Raw genomic sequence first — 20206 nt, 5'->3', positions numbered from 1 at the left:
TACATGTCTCTGCAATTTCCATTACATGTCTCTGCAATATAGACAGCTAAACTGGCCTAATGTATATTTAATAATGCAAAGTGAACCAATACTGAGAATTCTAAAACTATTGTGGATCTTACAGAAGTTCATGTCTAATCTGCTCATTAAATGAATGAGGAAACAAATATATGGGGAAAACATGTATCGTTTTTTTAAAAAGATTTTATTTATTTGACAGAAAGAGACAGCGAGAGGGGAAACACAAGCAGGGGAAGAGGGAGAGAGAGAAGCAGGCTTCCTGCTGGGCAGAGAGCCAAATGCAAGGCTAGATCCCAGGACGCTGGGATCATGACTTGAGCCAAAAGCAGACACTCAACCGATTGAGCCACCCAGGTGCCCCGACATGTATCATTTTTAAGATACAGTGATGTTCTATGGAAAGAAGTCCAGAACAACTGAGAGAAATGGTTTCCAGTCCTGGCATATATGTGTGGACTTCATCAATTTCCTCTATGCCTTAGCTCACCTCTTGAATAGTTTTAGTAAAAGATTACTAAAATCCTGTGAATATTTCATAGTCCATGATTTTTCATATCATTACACAACTGGATTGTGGCAGAACATTGACTTAAGTCCATTCTGTTGACTCTGATATCAGAATCTCATAACCAAAGAATCTCAGAAAGGGATCTACACTCTTCCTGCCCTTCCAATGTTCTTCGCATTTTTTCTCATTACTTCTCTGTTTTCCATGTCTCCTGTCTATGGCTCACATTCATGCTGCAGGAAATATGTAATTAAATTTTCCATTATTTAATGGAAAATAAGCGTTTTTTCAACAAAAGGGAAATGTTTATTCAGATAAATATCATGAGTGTTAACTTTTTTTAAAACATGCCACATCTTCTATGGAGATCTAATAAATAATAATACTGGAGACTTACAATAAAATTTCTGGAAAATAGATATCTACTTACTCTAATCATTCAATGCCAAATTGAATTATATAAATTCTAGTACATACTATGATGACCAAAATAACATTTCACTTTCTGTTTTTCATAATGATTTATAATACTTGTTAATATACAATTTGAATATGTCAAAAACCCAAAGTATAATTCATTTGTGTGAGTTAGGAAATAAAGTACTTAGATTTTGAAGTGTTTGGCACTTCTGAGGAAGAGACCTGTAAAGAACAGAAATCTGAAAAAAAATGTGTTTCTGTAATTGACAATGTACATTTCCATCCCTTGAAATGATGTTCAGTGCAACTTTCTTTTTTTTTTTAAGATTTTGTTTATTATTTGACAGAGAGAGACACTGCAGAGAGAGGAAACATAAGCAGGGGGAGTGGGGGAGGGAGAAGCAGGCTTCCCACCAAGCAGGCAGTCCGATGCCAGTCTTGATCCCATGACCCTATGATCCCAGGGCCTTAGGATACCAGGAACCTAGGATCATGACCTGAGCCGAAGGCAGACACTTAACAACTGAGCCACCCAGGCACCCCTCGGTGCAACTTTCCAAAGCGAATCAGGGTACGGTTCTCTAAAACCATCCAGTTAATCCAGAATTCATTCCAAACATAGATCTATTCCTTCTCTTACACTTGTTAGATCCCAAATGAAGTGTTCCTAAGGGACACATCTGTAAGAAAGTTTTACAGTGAAACTGACTCCAGAAAGTTAGGTTCTGTCACCAGGATTTTCTATTGCAGTATCAGATGATCAATTAAATTTACCATTGGATAGGATACCAGAGATCATCTCTGAGACTCAAACTAGGTGCAGCTAAGGAAAGCATGTCTAACCATATTCCAAGCACATTAAAAAATATTAGATCTACTATGGTGAGTGCTATGAATTGTGTAAGACTGACGAATCGCAGACCTGTACCTCTGAAACAAATAACACATTATATGTTAATCTAAGAAAATTTTTTAAAAAATTAGATCTAAGAAACAATTTTGGTTCAGTACTTGAGTCAGTGTTTATTGACATAAACTAACTGCTACTCTCAAACATGTACCAAATACTTGGTACATCATTCAAGATCTGCCATCTACACTTGTGCTACATGCCCATAAGCTGTGTGTGCAAGCTCCTTACCGACCTCCAAACCCCTCCTGACGTCGCAGGATTTCAAAGTATAATACATGTTGTCCCATGAGTGTGAGGTCCTCTTTTCACATATCTTCATGCTTTAACTAGAAAAACCAGAGTAGTTGTGGATGGCTTAAATCAAATGTTAACTCCTTTCTGGATGTTTCCTCAAACTTCTCCGTCTCTCCCAATTTGTAATTTATTTCTCTTTACTTTTCAGAAATATAATTACGTTTCTTCTTTGCTATATTATAAGAATTGCTTTTATGTTTCTGAGGCTGGTTCCACCGCTCTCCTGGCTAGCGCTGCACAAGTACCAAGACAGAACAATGAAAGGAAGAAAAGGAAATCCATGACTTGTTTTAATATCGTGAGCTAAGCTGAGTAATGGCACAGTGTAGTCTATTCATGTCTCAGTAGATGGACCTTGAGGCTGGACCAGGGAGATTCCTTCTCTTTATTTTCTCCGCCATGATTTGGAGATTTGAAGGCCGTTTTTTGGAGATTTGCTTCCGTTTTACTTCCTGTCCGCTCATTTCCCAGCCTGCTTCTATAGGGGCAGTGCATGGTAAAAAGTAGTTTTCGTGGTATCTTATAAGACTGATGAATCACAGGCCTGTGCCTCTGAAACCAATCATACATTTTATGTTAATTAATTGAATTTAAATTTTGAAAAAAAAATTTTAAGTGGTTCTTGCGGAAAAACCCTTATGGTGGGAAAAAAAAACTAAAAATAAGATATTCTTGATGCATTAGCTTAGCTTTGTTAAAAGTCATTGTTCCCAATGCCCAGATGTGTAGGCAGCCAGGCCAGAGATTCTTTTTTTTTTTTTTTTTTTTTTAATTTATTTATTTATTTTTATTTGCTTATTTACAGCATAACAGTGTTCATTGTTCTGGCATCACACCCAGTGCTCCATGCAGTACGTGCCCTCCCTATTACCCACCACCTGGTTCCTCAACCTCCCACCACACCCCACCCCCTCCCGCCGCCCCTTCATAACCCTCTGGTTGTTTTTCAGAGTCCACAGTCTCTCATGGTTCATCTCCCCTTCCAGTTTCCCTCAACTCCCTCTCCTCTCCATCTCCCCATGTCCTCCATGTTATTTGTTATGCTCCACAAATAAGTGAGACCATATGATACTTGACTCTCTCTGCTTGACTTATTTCGCTCAGAGATTCTTTTCCTTTTAAGTAACCTGCCCTTGTACTTCCCTTGTTTGCCGCGGACTCCATTCTGCCACCTTGTGGACTTAACTGGTTTGGATTGTGATTTCCTGGCTGGGCTTGTTCTGCTCCAACTGAGCAAAGTAGAACAAAGGAAAAAAACTGATGTTGTGTGTCAAGTGTACTCAAATTAAAAAATAAATAAATAAAAAGAGAAATTTGCCATGGAGAAATGATACAAGCAAACAATAAATAGTACTATATCAGGAGAGTTTTTTCCATTCTGTCCCATTGCAATGCCTTATTTCTTTCGTAACACATGAAATGGGGTAATTATTTTGTTTATCTGTTTACTGTTTTGTTATTGTTATTTTGGTAGGCCAACTCTTGATCAGGGCTCAGGTCATAATTCCCAGGGTTCTGGGATCGAGCCCCGTGCGGGGCTCTATTCTCAGCAGTAAGTCTGCTTGAGGATTCTCTCTCCCTCTCCCTCTGCCCCCACTCATGCATGCTCTCTCTCTCTCTCTCTCTCTCTCTTTCTCTCTCAAAGTAAATAACTTCCTCTCAAAATCTTTTAAGAAAATTATGAACTCCGTGAGAGGAAGGACCTATGTAGCATTATTAAACAATGTGTGGTTCTGGCGCATAGTAAGTTCTCAGTAAGTATTTCCTGCACAAATAAATTATTGTACAATCAAATATGTTGATTGAATGGGCTTGCCGAGATGGTCCTTGCTTGGGGTCTCTAATGTGACTGGAGTGAGATGAGGACTGGGGTTATCTCAAAGCAAAGCTTTCCTCACCAACATCAGTGGTTACTGATTAGAACTGTTGCCTCAAATCTTAGCAGGGTGGGTGGCTGAGTTAAAACAACAGTTTTTCTAAAAAGTCCATTTTCAAATAATAAAAGCAGCACAGAATGACTTGTCAGCATTTAGGAAGTGACCCACTGATAGAGCTAGAACCCAAATCTGATCTCCCAAGTATATGAAGTCGATTGCGTATCTACCTCTCCATCTATCCCAACACAATCTACTGGGGCCTTTTAAAACAAACATTTGAACACTGTATACTCAAGAATGTGCTTTGGATTTATCATTTGTGATTCATGGGAAATTTTCAAATATTCAATAACTTTAGGAAATAGGTAACTACTGCATGGCTACAAATTCGCAGACAAAGACATTCAGTAAGCATAATCTCTAAATGTACTTCCAATTCTACTTAAACAGCTCTCCAGATAGCTTGTTTTCTTCTCCAGGTTTTTATTCAGATACTTTTATTCATTAGCAATGATTCTTCAGGCTGAAAGTAGGAAAGGCAGTACCCAATTATTACACATTATTTCAACTTTTTTTTTTTAGGTTTTATTTGTTTGTTTGACAGAGAGGGACACAGAGAGAGAGGGAACACAAGGAGGGAGAGTGAGAGAGGGAGAAGCAGGCTTCCAGTCGCTGAGCTGGGAGCCTGGTGCGGAGCTCAATCCCACAACTCTGGAATCATGACCTGAGCCAAAGGCAGAAGCCCAACGACTGAGCCACCCAGGTGCCCCTATTTCAACTTCTTGTTTGGTGCTAATGCAAATATAGGGTGATTAAAACAAATGATTCATTTGTACATGAAGTGAATTTTGCCAGCCAGCAGTGGAGGGGTGGATCCCTTCATCACAGTGAACTCCTCCATCACAGTGACCTCTGCCTGTCTCTTCACTGATGTGTCCCAAGAACCTAGAAAGATGTCAGGCACGTGGCAGGTACTCAGTGAATACTGAATGAATGATGATTTAAAAAGAAAAATAAATATTGTAGGTCAGTTTATTTCGTAAGAAATTGTAAGTAGTTAAGAAAACAATGTTTCAAGAGGCACCTGGATGGCTCAGTCAGGTAATCACCTGCTTTCAGCTCAGGTCATGATACCGGGATCCTGGGGTGGAGCCCAAAGTTGGGCTCCTTGCTTAGCCGGGACCCGGCTTCTCCCTCTCCTTCTGCCCGTCTCCCTACTCATGGGTGTGTGTGTGTGCACGCGCGCGTACACGCGTGTGTGTTCTCTCTCAAATAAATAAATAAAACCTTTTTTAAATGATGTTTCAAGAGCATATAGCATATGGGATGAGGATGCCTTTGTTTGTGCTGTTTTTCTGAGTGAATGCCCTTCTTTCCTCTGAACCTGTTGGGAATGTTGAGTATTTTTAAGACTCAAAGTAAGTTCTACCTTAGATAAAGCAACATGTGATTGAGCTGGAGGAGATGCTGTTTCTGTGAAATCTTACTGCACTTTCAGTCTGGGTCACTTGTGTTAAATATATTAGCAATTCCTTTATTTCTCAATTTTGTTATTACGTTAAGACAAATACAGTCTTTAGAGTCATTCATTGTATTTCTTTTAAAATTTTCACACTACTTAGCATATAATTGAGTGGCTTCCGTCTTATCAATATTCTTTCCTGAATTAGCATCCATTGCAGTTATCAGAGACAAAAACAACCCAGAGGAAGAATTGTTAAAACAAACCAAAATAATATCCAAAATTTCTAACCAATCAAATCAGAGCAAGCAAATCGGCAGAAAATTATTATAAAATTTTTCAGATTTAATTAATGGAATTATACAATGCTAAAATTGATTTATACTAGAAACAATAAGTACAAGTACAACTGTACTTGCCACCTGAGTCAGCTAGGTTTTCGGACATGACAGATCACCTCAAAACTCATGGCTTAAAACAATGATTTAGTTTTGCTTATGAGATCATGGGTTAGCTGGAAGTTTCTACCCATCTGATCTTAGTTCAGTTGATGTTGTCTGGGCTCACCATGAACCTGTGGGCTACTGACCAACCAGCTGAAGGCTGACTGGGCTGGGGGACCCTAGTCACCTGTGAGGCGGTTGGCTCACTGTCCACTTGGCCAGCAGGTCCAGGCATTTCTTATTCTCCATCAGGTTATCTCAAGTTATTCAGATGGTGGCTGGGAGAGTTCCAAGAGGTAGAGGGGCCTAGGCTTGCCAGTGGACTCTGTCAATCTCCCCCCACATTTTGTTGAACAAATCCAGTCAGAAAACTAGCCCAGATTCAAGGAGTGGGGATAGTTGACTTCAGATCTTAATGGGAGGAGGTGCCAAGTACCCTTACAAAGGGCATGGGTACAATGGAGGAGCAGAGAAGCAGAATGGGTGCTATTTCTTTTTGCTCAATTTACATATAACCCTTCAAAATGATTTCTAGTTGTACTATACTTTACACAGTGTATATGCAGAAATTTCTTCTGTTAATTGGGATATCAGTTCTAGATGTCCAAGGGGCGTTTTCCAATGGAAGGATTCAACAATTCTATGACTTTATCCTCCAAAATTAGAGGCGGAGATAAAAGGGACTTTCAATCAATTTTGTCAGTCAGTTTGAAAACATGTTTTTCCTATGGAACGGACTTTAGTTTCGAGGTGGGATAAGGTTGCAAATGGTTTGATAACAGTGAATATGATAGAAGAGGGATGATCTGGTTGCTTTGGAAGTTACCAGAAAACATTGAAAGGACACCAGCCTCCTGGGTACGGCATGTCAGAACATTAGCGAGGATTATGAACAAGATGAATTGGTGCAGTGCAGTCTGAGAAAGACGAAATGCATAGGATAATTGATTCAGAGCCAGCTCTATTTCCTTCTCCCATCAAAGAAATTTATCATTTAACTCTTTCTGGATCTTTATCATATGTCCTGCTGCCCACTGCATCTTCATCTCTCTTAGCCTTGTTGCTTTACTCTCTCCACGTTGCATACATACGGGACGGCAATGCATAGGAGCAGAAGAGGAGTAATCGGCTCCGGTGAACTGTCTCCATAGTAACAATTACAGAAATCTGGTATATGTACATACACTTTCAGAAATACCTATCCATGTGCTACAAACAGATATGGTGCCCAGGAATACTTCATGGCATCTCTAATCATGCTTGTATATATCTTATAAGGGACTATGTTTCCTTCTCCAACGGAAACTTGACAGAGCAACAGAATGTCAGTGGGGTTTATCAGGCATTGACTTCCAGGGTCAATGTCTCTGAGGACTAAGATGCAAGAGGTTCATTATTAGATACTTACCATATTCAAGTTGAACCAAAAAGAGAAAGGACTTTTTTTTTTTTTTTAACAGCTGGAAAGAAAGTGAAAGATCCCTGAATCTAATATTTTTTTCCATTTTACATGTGAAAGCTACTTATAGTTGACTTGGATAAGTCACAGATTGAGCATTAATTGAGCCAGGACTAAATACTAGATTTCTCCCAAACAGTCCTTGCTTCTTTCTATTTCTGTGTTTCCTCCACTTTCCAGCATGCCCATGTGAATGTTAACTTCTCAACTTTAAGTGTGAATTTTCTCTGTGATTCTTACCTCCGAGATTTTTACACATTTCTCTAGTTGAAGATGTTGTGTTAGGAAGTATGCTTTTCTGGAAGCTCCTTTCACTGCAGAAGCGTCCCTGTGAAAATTCAAAAGTGAGTCTATCGCCACCTTGTGACCATCGTGTGCAGCTGCAACTGTAAAAGTGCAGTTTTCGGGGCACCTGTGTGACTCAATAGGTTAAGCCTTTGACTTTTGGTCTCTACTCAGGTCATGACGTCAGGGTCCTGGAATGGAGCCTCCCGTTGGACTCTCGGCTCAGCACAGAGTCTACTTGTCCCTCTCCCTCGCTCCTACTCCTTCTAGTGCGCTCTCTCTCTTACTCTCTCTCATAAATAAATAAAATTTTTAAAAATAAATAAATAAAAGTGCAGTTTACAGAGGGGAAAGTTTCGCATTTACAAAGAAAGTTCAATAAACATCAGTATTTTCCTTATCTAGATCTAATACTTATTACAACTTTTCCATGTGAACTTTACCTCTCTTTTGCTTTTTATTACCCTCTTTTCTGAATGATTTGAAAGTAAGTTGCACACAGTAATTGATCTATGCAAATTAAAAATTATTTAATGGGGGCGCCTGGGTGGCTCAGTGGTTTAAGCCTCTGCCTTCAGCTCAGGTCATGATTTCAGGGTCCTGGGATCGAGCCCCGCATCGGGCTCTCTGCTCAGTGGGGAGCCTGCTTCCCCCTCTCTCTCTGCCTGCCTCTCTGCCTACTTGTGATCTCTCTCTCTGTCAAATAAATAAATAAATTCTTTTAAAAAAATTATTTAATGTATATTCTAAGATATATTTTGTATCCAAATTTTCCCAAAACGTCTTTAGAACCCCTTCCTTCCTCAAAATAAATAAATAAATAAATAAATAAATAATAAATCCTGGTCTAAAGGGATACCTATTCTGTTTACTCTACTACCATACATATGTTTTCAACAAAATGTCTCAATCTGTAAAATACTGTTTCTCAGTGTTACGTGTCAGTGCTATATGACTTTTAATATCATCTCCACGTTGTTTATTTTTTTGTTTTGTTTGCTTCAGAGATGAGATAGGAGCTCTAAGAGACTATTGGTGAGCTATCACTTTTTTCTAAAAGTCTTTCCTGAATAGAAGAGTAATATAGATTATGCAGTGAGAAAATAAATGGGTTCAAGTCCTAATCCAGCCACAGAAATTGTATGATCTTGCATAAGTGAGTAAAACTCTTGGATATTTAATTTATTTACTGAAAACAAGAGCACGCAAGACAATGACATTCTTTCTGGGTAGGAAATTGGCCCCGATTCTATACTTAGGATTATGCAATGCTATCAATATAATTTATTATAAATTACTGTTGAAATTATCTTTTGTTCAAGAATTATTTAGAAGAGTGATCTACTTTTTTTTCCAAGCATTGAGTTTTTTGTTTTAAATGTTTTAGTGGTTTCTAAAATAATGACAATATATTTAACTTTATGCTTTGTATTTTTTGAAAAAGAAATGGTGTATTCTCTGAGGTACATAATTTAAATAGCTCATGAATCTGCCCTATTATTTGTACTGTATTATATCCTTATGAATCTTTAGTCAAGTGAATCTATGGAATGTGGCATCTGGGATAACAAAGCTTCCCCCTGTAATTTTGATTCTACATATTCCACATATATTTTTAAGCATTTTGTAGATATTCATAATCTGTACTGTGGTACATTAAAGTTCAGAATCAATTATACGTTGAAGAAATAGTGGCTGACCTACAAGCCTGCCAATTTTGGTCACTTGGGATATGTCAGTGAACATAGCAGAGAAAGATCTCAGACCTCGTTAAGCTTCCATTCTTTAATGTTCAGAATAACAAAAAAAATAAGTACACACATGTAAAAGGGGTTAAATAATAAGGAAGGAAAAAAGGAAACAAAGGGAGATGGATTTAAGGGATACTGGTGGTGTAGACTGCTCTACTAAAAACGATGGTCCAGGTCAGACATATTGAGCATAACCTTGAAGAGAGTAGATGAGACAGGCAAGAGACTATCACAGTGAAAGCAGATCCAGGTAAAAAGGAAGAGCCAATGAAAATCAAAAGTAGGGCCAGCATGTTCCAGGAACAGCAGGATGGCTGGAGCTAAGTCAATGAAGGTGCAGTGGCAGGAGCTGGTGTCAGCAAGGTAACAAGATAGGATGGCACAAACCCTATAGGTCATTGTAAGGAGTTTGGCTTTTCCTCTGTGGGAAATGGGAAGCCATCGTGAGGTTTAGAGCACAGCAAGGGCCTGAGCTGGTTTACATTTTTAACTGTTCCGTGTGATTTCTGTATTAACAAGAGACTCTGGAGAGCAAAGACAAGCAAGGGAACAGGTACGGAAGCAGCTGTGATAACGTGGGAGGGCAAGGATGGCGGCTCCGAGTGGGGTGACAGCAGTGGGTGTGGTGAGAAGTGCTTAGATTCTGGTATATTTTAAAGGAGAAAGTAATAGGTTTCCTGACAGATTGGTCTGGGATGTGAGAAGTAGAGGACAGTTGGGAACGACTCCAGATTTTCTGGCCTTAGCATGGGAAGGAGATTTGTTATCAAGTGAAATGGGGGAAGACTTTGAGCAGAAACAGGTTTGGGGTAGATTAAGGGATCTGTTTTGAACAGGTGGGACACAGATGCTCATGAGATCACTAGTATGTAACTCAATACTCACATTTTCAGTTAGGGCTCTGGGCTGCAACGGGAAATACGGAGATTGTTAGCCTATAAAGCTAAGGAACTAAATGAGACCATTGAGAAAGGGAATGTTTACAGGCAAGAGAAGGGCCTAGGACTTCGCCCGGGTGCCACCTCAACACTGAACAACGGAAAAAGAAGAATCAACAAAGACTGTGGGCGAGACACAATGAGAAGAAGGAAAACCACATAGGGGCGGTTCCCTGCGAGGTAAGGGAACCAAAGGTATCAGGAAAGAGGAAGCGTGTCAAATGGTGATTTTTCTTTTGTAGTTAAGATATTATCAGCTCTACTTTCTTAATTCGCTTAGGTAGAAGCTAGACAGGAGCTGTGGAAGGAAGGCCCCAAGGCAGAGTCTCAAGTCCCTGCAACAGAATGGTAGAGACAGGAATAGGAGGCAAGGACGGTGATAAATGAACTACACCTTATAAGCCCAGAAGCTCAACATCCAGACCTTGTGGTTTCCAAGACCCTGGGCCTGACAGATCAAAAACCACGGGTGCAGAATGTGTGCCCTCCTCCTCCACCTCTCTTCGGGGTAACCCCTAGACTCATTATAATTCATTTACATATCAGGTACCCCCCATCTGCTGGAGAAAGGCTGCTCCAACTGTTCAGGACACTTGGAAGGTCAAAAACGCCCCCTGACAACCTGTGCAAGGAGTTTCCCAAAAAACTGGAAGCAGCCTTGGTTATAGACCACTCGAGAGTGTATTTTCTCTTTAATCAACTGCTTTGTGCTTGCTGCTTTCCTTCTGGTGGTCTTTATTCTGGGCCTGGATCCCCACATTTCACACAAAGCCGACCTCTCTCTCACCCCTAACAAACCCATGAATAACTTGATAATGTTGTTCAGGGTAGTATTCTCAGGTCAAAATCTCAATACAAACAGACACAAAACCTCTGTAGGTGGTCTCTTGTAGTCTCCTAGTTATTAGAGCACAGAAGTGGCAACAAGCCTGGTTTTTGTTCTTAGAAGTGAATCTACGTGCTTATTGCTGGTCCCCAGTCTCCAGTCCCCCCACTTCTAGCCTTTTCTTACAATACAAGGATAATGTTTAATAGGCTATTACTAGGCATCAATCTCTCTTAAGAGATAGCTTAAATTATATGCTGATTTTCAGTTTGTGTCCGCTGAATCCAAAAACAGACCTGACCGCTCTGTTTGTTTTGCTGATCTACACTTTATTCTAAAACAAAGAAGTATTACTGGGATTATGGAAGAGTCTTATAAACATTTCCTCTGGGCTTACTGCTCTTCTAAATAGAGATCAGCAGATAAAGATCTTCCTTTTTGAATCATTCCTTTTCTTTTTTTCTTTTTTTAACCTTCCTGCACTGTCTCGTATACACATGGAAGACACTCTCTCTAGTTTCCAATACCCATGCAAGTTTTCTGGTTTTGTTTTTTATTCTTCTTTATATTCTGAGGGTTCTGGAAGAAAATGGGTTTTTGGCTACATTTATACTTCAACTCTGGCCCCTAGCTATCTAGATTGCTACACCATTTCCAGCTGTCCAATTTACTATCTTTCGGGAACAAGAAAGAAAAGAAAGAAGAAAAGAATGTTAAGTCTTTTATTTTTTTAATGCAGAACAGTTCAGTTCTCCTTAACCCTAACCCCAAACATTTTTCTAGGCCTTCTTTTATATATAAAATGATACATTACTGTACTCTTCTAAACGTAGCTGTATACTACGGTTCCATCTATTTTTCTCTCTAAAGGTTCTATTCAAAAAGTAAAATGGAGGGGTGCTGGATGGTACAGTAGGTTAAGCTCTGATTCTTGGTTTTGACTTAGGTCTCAATCTTAGGGTCATGAAATCGAACCCCACAGTGGGAGGGCTCCACGCTCAGCATGGAGTCTGCTTGAGACTTTCTGTCCCTCTCCTTCTGCCTCTCTACACCATGCTCATGTGTTTGCTCTCTCTCACACTCTCTCTCTCAAAAAAATAAATAAATCTTTAGACTAAAAATGTAAACTGTAGTATAGATCTTTGTTTTCCACGATACAAGCTATGTCTGTCCACTTTGGTGGCAAGACGTCTACCTTGATTTCCCACATCAATGTCTGTCAGCTTAAGACAAGGACAAATATGAGTTAAAGCTGGGTTGATTGTGTGCTATAGCAAGGGGTACCCACACCATAGGAATCCACGGGTGCAAAGTTTTTGACGGTTTGGATATTTGAGCAATTCCAAGACTCCACAGAGCATACTCACGTAAGCCCTTTACCTAAAAGGCACACAGTCCAGCCAGTGAAAGAGACCTAGGCAAACATTTGGGATCCTGCAGACTTCTGGGCGCAGTCAGCCCAGGGTTCTTGTTCACACATAGTTTGCATTCTGTTTCCAAATTGAACTATCAGTATCTATGCAAGGAACTGTAGTTCTGGGAAAGCTCAGGACAGAAGTTCCCATCTGGGTTTTTATTCCCCATTGACTACATTATTGTCAGGCTGCCTAATGGGTTGTGGCCAGTTGAAAACCATCAACAAACTAGCCCTAGGGTTCACCATGGGAATTTTGAAGTTTCAACAGCACATCATAAATCTCACTGTGCTTATCTCCACTGAGAGTCAAAGACAGATGACCAACAGTCATCTAATAATCCTCAGAGACTATAGCTGGTCTTGTCCAATTCAACTGTAAGTCAACTCTATCTTTCATAATGGAATATTTGAGTAGGAAAGTATTAGGGAGGACTTGTTATAGGGTTTGGCCTTATGCTGGGTGATTTAGGGAAGGGTCAAAGCATGGTCTTGCTCTGGATTGTATGGTTTCAGAAACTAGCATTTTGGTCCACAGGGCAATCTGATTATTGAGTATAGGAGAGGGATACAGCTAACTTACAGCTGTTTTGTGGTAGCTCTGTCATCATTTCCAGAGATGCCTGAATAAATGTGCTAGTTAATAATTTATTATGTGAGGTTTAACATGCCAAAAAGCACATGCATGTGCCCTCTATCAGCTCAACTCCAATTTTCACTGAAAATATACAGATTGATGTTCTGTACAAGGTTAACCTGGTTTCGGAGGAAGGTTCCGCTATGTGGCCAGAGGGCGATAAAAGATCTCTCAGTAGACTTGTCCCTTGATTTCCCTGAGACCAAATATCATACCCACATCATGGTAGTTCGTGTTCCAGAGACTAAGCATGCCTGTGTGGAAGGAAGAGGACCCTGGATGGTGTACAGGGATATCTAAGACCTTAGTGATATTTGCCTTTTTTTTTTTCTCCTATGGATACAGATCTTTTGTCTTTATCCAAACTTTGTCTAAGTATGCTATTTCGAGATTCTTTTCACTTATATACCCTGTGTAATTGCTGAAGGTTTCTCAGTAGTTTTCATGTAGGAAGCAGCAAGATTGTAGCAAGACCTGAGCTTGAGAAAGAAGCTGGAGTCATGCATGTCTCTGAAATAGGGAGATATTTGATTAGTTTTAGAGTTTGCACAAGGTTCTGATATGAGTTTGTACTATGAGTAGTACTAGTTCTAGGAGTGGCCTTGCTCTTGTCCCACATTGACATGATCCCAGAGTGATCTTGGGTTGTGTTTGCAGTGTGCAAAATTATTATGTTCAGCAGGAACACCAGCTAAGAGCTGGCAGGGTGGTTTTTTTCTATTTAGTCCCTTTTGGTTAAAGGCAGAAGAATTCAAGCCATAAGACATTAATCTGTGATGCCCAAGTCTTCAGGTCTTCAGCATTGCTGAAATTCTGTGAATAAGGAGATTTTTCTAGAAAATGTTGTTTGCAGTTGGATGAAGAGTTACTCCTTCATGCAGTGACAAGTTGTGGAATCGTGTGATGTGATAATGGATGTACGGTGGCATCTACAAAACTGGATAAAATGCAGTCAACGGCCAACACAGACCTCTACCAACAGCAAAACTCTATTAGTTGTTGGAATAGATAACAAAGTGGGAAATTTAGATAACCAAATCAGACCATTTAAATGTGTCTCAATATCCTTTCTAGGTCAGTTTCAGAGACCTCGGTGGCTTTTTTTTTTTTAATATTTTATTTATTTGACAGAGAGAAATCACAACTAGGCAGAGAGGCAGGCAGAGAGAGAGGAGGAAGCAGGCTCCCCGCGGAGCAGAGAGCCCGATGTGGGGCTCGATCCCAGGACGCTGGGATCATGACCTGAGCCGAAGGCAGAGACTTTAACCCACTGAGCCACCCAGGCGCCCCGCTCGGTGGCTTTTTCCGTTAGCTTACTCATGGGCTGTTTACTTGAATGTATTTATATGGTACAGAAGGAAGATTTGCTATGGCACAAACACCCACCCCCTTGGGAGTTCCTTAAAAGGTAATCATAGGCCATGCTAAATTTGTTTGTGAGTTTAAAATGGTTTCTTGAGGTTTGTTGTTGTTGCTGTTGTTTTAAGATTTTATTTATTTATTTGGCAGAGAGAGAACACACAAGCAGGGGGAGTGGCAAGCAGAGGTAAAAGGAGGCTCCCTGCTGAGCAAGGAACTCAGTGTGGCACTCCATCCCAGGATCCTGGGATCATGATCTGAGCCAAAGGCCGATACCCAACCAGCTGAACCACCTAGGCACTCTTGTTGAGTTTTAAGAGTAGAAGTCATGTCCATGTAGGCAGTTGTAGCCCCTAGATGGGCACAGTCCCCACTGGTAATATAAGTATCGTTCGTTCCAACAGGAATGAATCAATCATTGGTCCCTTAAGGCAGTCACGTTTTCTGAGTAGAGTTAAATCATTCCTGAAGTGTCGCTGAGAAAACAGAGGAGACACTATTTTACTAATCATAGTTCTGAAATTAGTATACTTCCAATGGGCTGGATTTAGCTGCTAAGAATACAATGACTTCAGGGTGCCTGCGTGGCTCAGAGGGTTAAGCCTCTGCCTTTGGCTCAGGTCATGATCTCAGGATCCTGGGATTGAGTGTCCTGGGATCCAGTCCCGCATCCGGCTCTCTGCTCAGCAGGGAGCTGCTTCCCCCTCTCTCTCTCTGCCTGCCTCTCTGCCTACTTGTGATCTCTCTCTCTGTCAAATAAATAAATAAAATCTTTCAAAAAATAATAAAAAATAATTTAAAATTTTTTTAAAAAATTTAAAAAATACAATGACCTTGAGAGAAGTATTCTGTTGGGGGCGGGTATGAGGGAGTCAAGGCCCAATTTTTATAAGATTAAAGGTTATAATTAATAATGTAAGGGTAATTTAAGTACCAGACAAGACCTGCAGAAGAAAATCTAACTTTTGAAATATTTTTACAATGCTTCCCAATCTTTCTTCAGTTTTGTTCCCCTAAGGAGCACTTTTGGGCATTTTGTTTCTAATTGTCATACCCAAGAAATTTTAATACCAAAAATTTAGATATTCTGTATACCTGTTTATGCACTATATGTATAACCATGCTTATACATATAAAACTAAGACATTTTCAATCCATGAGAACTTATTTTTGCTCTCTTAGAGACTATGTCACCTCTGCTGAGAATGCATATTTTATTTTATTTTTTAAATTATTTTTTAAAAAGATATTTATTTATTTATTTATTTATTTGACAGACAGAGATCACAGGTAGGCAGAGAGGCAGCCAGAGAGAGAGGAAGGGAAGCAGGCTCTGTGCTGAACAGAGAGCCTGGTGCGGGGCTCGATCCCAGGACCCTGGGATCATGACCTGAGCCAAAGGCAGAGGCTTTAACCCACTGAGCCACCCAAGTGCCCCAGAGAATGCATATTTTAAAGAAACAGCTGTTGGATGCTCTACAGCAGGAACAGATGGAGGTTGATAGACGCACCTATCACTTCATTCAAAGTGGTAGCTATGGTCAGAAAATGCATAAGAAAAAATTGTTTTTCCTTGAGTGACAGAAGACCATAGTTTTTTCAACAGTAGAAAGATGGAGAAAGACTCCCTCAGGAGAGCTTTTTAGAAAATCATTCAGTCAGTCAATAGGGGATGTTAAAAATACAACAGTAGGCAAGATTAGAGAAGAGAAAACAGAAAGAAATATGATGGTGGGGAAGGAAAAATTAATTTTATTGTCATCTTATATGGAAGTTTTCTACTCCCTATCACTGCCTCTTTTAGAGGACACTTAAGAACCCACACTTTAAATTCCTCCAGGAAAATGGATACCAGTGATCAGAACAAAATGATACCCGGTGGTCAAGAGAAGATGCTGTCTTCTTAAGTGGGAAACATGGATCCAAGGACAAACACTTTGGAGTTTTACTACAATATTAGTTTTTATGTTACTAGTTTAGATCTTTTCCTTCAAAAGACAGGGATGGATTTTTTTTATGCTATTTCTTTGAGAGAACTAAATTTCCATGTCCACATTATGAAGGGATGTGTTGAGTGATTATTTTAGAAAAAGTGTTTGTACCTATTTAATAAGATTGGTTGTATCTAGTTGTATCTGTTCATAATAGGGAAGTACCCTACCATATGGGGTATCCTGTTATTAATCTATAAGGCAGAGTCTGTATCCCATGTATCATCAAGGCTTATGGCAATTCCTTAGGACATGAAAGTTCTAGAGTCTCTGAGACCTTTGCCACTTTTTGGGTTTTTTAATTCCATTTGTTCTCCTTCGTTTCACTGAAGATTGAGGAGAGGAACAATAATTTTTAAGTAAAAAGTAAAGCCTTACAAACGTATTTAATAACATTCTCAGTGAGAGGTAGTTCTTAAAATAAGCAAATAAGACCAGGCATACTAGAACATGATCAGTATTTGTTTAAATGTTGATCTTTATCTTTTATTAACTTGGAAGGCCCAGATGAGGATAATTAACTCGATCATGTGGATTAATTTAAATTCAGGAAGTGGTTCATGTTCCAAGATTGAATTTAAATCTGTAATTGGATAGCCTGCTTGATAATTTCCAGTTTTTCTTTTAAGTGTAAACCATTATAAAATAAAATTAAATCAGGATTACCTAAGGAAATTACAAAAGGCCTGTGTACGTATAAAACATAGAACATTTTCTAGCAGAGATTAAACCATTGAGGAGTTTTGTTAAGTAGAGGAAGGAGCACTCCTGGGTTCAACATATCATAGTGGAGTTTTGCTACGTTATCTAGAGTCAAATATGAGGACTTTAGTATAACTCCAAGTGCCTTCAATTAACAAGAGTACTTAAAACTAGGATCCTAGAAACAACAACTTTTTGTAGATAATTATCATACCAGTCTTTATGCCTCAACATGAGTGTCCTTTTTTTAAGCTTTTTTTGGGGGGGTAATCCTTATTTATAATCATTGTAATATGTTCACAATATATTACTTAGCTTATATGTAATAAATCTAGGAAAATGCACTTTCTTCTAAATTTATCAGTTCTTTTAAGTTCAGTAAAAAAGTATTCTTACAGGGTGCCCGAGTGGCTCAGTGGGTTAACCTCTGCCTTCGGCTGGGGTCATGATCTCAGGGTCCTGGGACTGCTCTGCTCAGCGGGGAGCCTGCTTCCCCACCCGCTCTCACTCTCGGCCTGCCTCTCTGCCTACTTGTGATCTCTCTCTGTCAAATAAATAAATAAAATCTTTTTTTAAAAAAGTATTTTTACAGTAGTGTGAAATAATCAAATTTTGAGGCTGACAAACAAACTTGATTGTTTTTATTATTCCTACCCTACTTCTTTGAATAAAGTAAAGGAATAAATGTGATACCTGGGGACCTTTCCAGGACTCAAAAATTGTTTATACAAAAAAAGATATCTCAACAGTTCTGTTATTCCTATTTTGGGACCTAAATTTGAGAAAGGCAAAATTGACTATTGCCAAAGGAAACAAGAGATAAATAGAATACTGTGTTTTAAAGATACATCAATGATAACCAAAGATGAACATGAACATTTAATATTAAAAAAGGGAATTTTGTTAAAATACATCAAGATCAAGTTTAACAGAATAGATTGGCAAACAAAAACAGCATTAGTTATCTGGGCACAGAAAAATCGTCATTTTACAGAAAAAGAAAAAAATTCTAATTTTGCTCATGTGTACCATTTATGTGAAAATTTGCAGTAAAGAAGATTTATTAACACATTTCTATGTATGCATTTACACACACAAATATATATGTATGTATAACTATACAAATGGAAGATAAATTTAGCTAAAAATTAAAGTAAATTTAACTTAAGATATAATTAACATAGTACATTAAATACCACATTTTCTGTATTATATTACAACATAACAATGTTACATTTGGGCACCTAGGTGGCTCAGTCAATTAAGCATCTGCCTTCTGCTCAGGTCATAATCCTGGTCCTGGGATAGAGCTCCACATGAGGCTCCTCACTCAGTGAGGAGCCTGCTTCTCCCTCTCCTTCTGCCCCTCCCCCTGCTTGTGGTCTCGCTCTCTCTGTCAAATAAATAAATAAAACCTTTTTAAAAAAAACAACAATGTTACATTGATAATACAGGACAATATTCATATTATACTGAAATTGCTATCTTAATAAAGTGTACAAATGTCCTTAATGAGCAGATAAATCATATTATCTTGTATACAAATTCATATTTCTCTGTAAGCATTGAACCAAAAATGTTTAGTCATTTAGATTAATTATCATATTCAGCCACATTGATAATTCTCTATATACAGGTAGCCTCTATAATTTAGTGCATGCAGAACAAGTAATTGTCTTAACTTGCATTCATTTGGCTCATACAGACTTATGGATTTTCATATTTAAACATAAAGATATTCTATGTAAGTGAAAATAATTTATTATAACGTAGTGTACTAGATGTAGAGATTTTGCTTGGTTCTTCTGAGATCATCTTTCTGAGCTTCTTACGTTTTTACTCTCCACATAATGATCTAATAAAAATAGATCTAAAAAATACAGAAAATCTTTTAGAGAGAGAGAGCATTAGAGAGGGCTGCAAAGGGAAAGGGAGAGCAAGTCTAAAGCGGATTCCATGCTCAGTGCAGAGCCCAACTCGGGCCTTGATCTTAAGACCCTGAGATCATGATCTGAGCTGAAACCAAAGTCAGACACTTTACTGACTTTGACACATAGGCATCCCAAAATATTGTGTGATGTTTGTGATCAATTGTGATTAGGTTAGAAGTCCTGGTTTCACTCTGATAAGGATGGCATTGCAATTCACAACTTTATGCAGAAGGTACTACCTAGAGTTAGCTCCAGGAATGACAGCATTAAGTACCAGTTGAGTCTTTGTGGCACATCTCACAAAATAACTTTAATTTGTTCAATTATACACTTCTTTTTTTTTTAACTTCACTGATGCACAAGCATCCTTCACTATCAAAATATTGAAGCTAAAAGTAGTTCACTTCCTCATCTCCATATAAAAATAACTCATTATGGATCCTCCAGGATAAATTAATCTTAAAATAGTTGTTAGTGAGCTAATTATGATAACTTGAATATATTTATTTGCCTAAACTTAATATATTGTTTTGGCAAAACTTATATTGAATTATTCATCCTAAACATGATCTCACAGGATTATTTTCTTTTTGGGGTTACTTCTAGAACATGCCAGTAAAACTATGGTCTTACAGGTACATCAAAAAATAAACCCCACAGAATGAACTCTTGTCCTAAATGTTTCATGTTCTTCATTTAGATACTTAGGATAGGATTGAGCATCCCTAAGTGTAAATCATCTTGTTGACTTGGCCTGGAGAACACATACAGGGGAATGTATGGGAATTTTTTCTTTCAAATTGATTGCAACATTTATTAAGTCAATACTGTGTTTAGAGATCTGTACTTCAGTTTTATAATGGGAATTGCAACAGTAACATAAGAAATTCTATAACTACAATAGTAAAGAACTCAATGGCTCATATTTTCAAGCCAACATGAGCTGGGATCATGTATCCATTTTTGTTCTTCAAG

This window comes from Meles meles, chromosome 7 (genome assembly GCF_922984935.1).
Source record: "Meles meles chromosome 7, mMelMel3.1 paternal haplotype, whole genome shotgun sequence".
Classification (NCBI taxonomy): Eukaryota; Metazoa; Chordata; class Mammalia; order Carnivora; family Mustelidae; genus Meles; species Meles meles.
The sequence above is the reverse complement of the archived record's forward strand: the minus strand, read 5'-3'. Positions refer to the sequence as shown.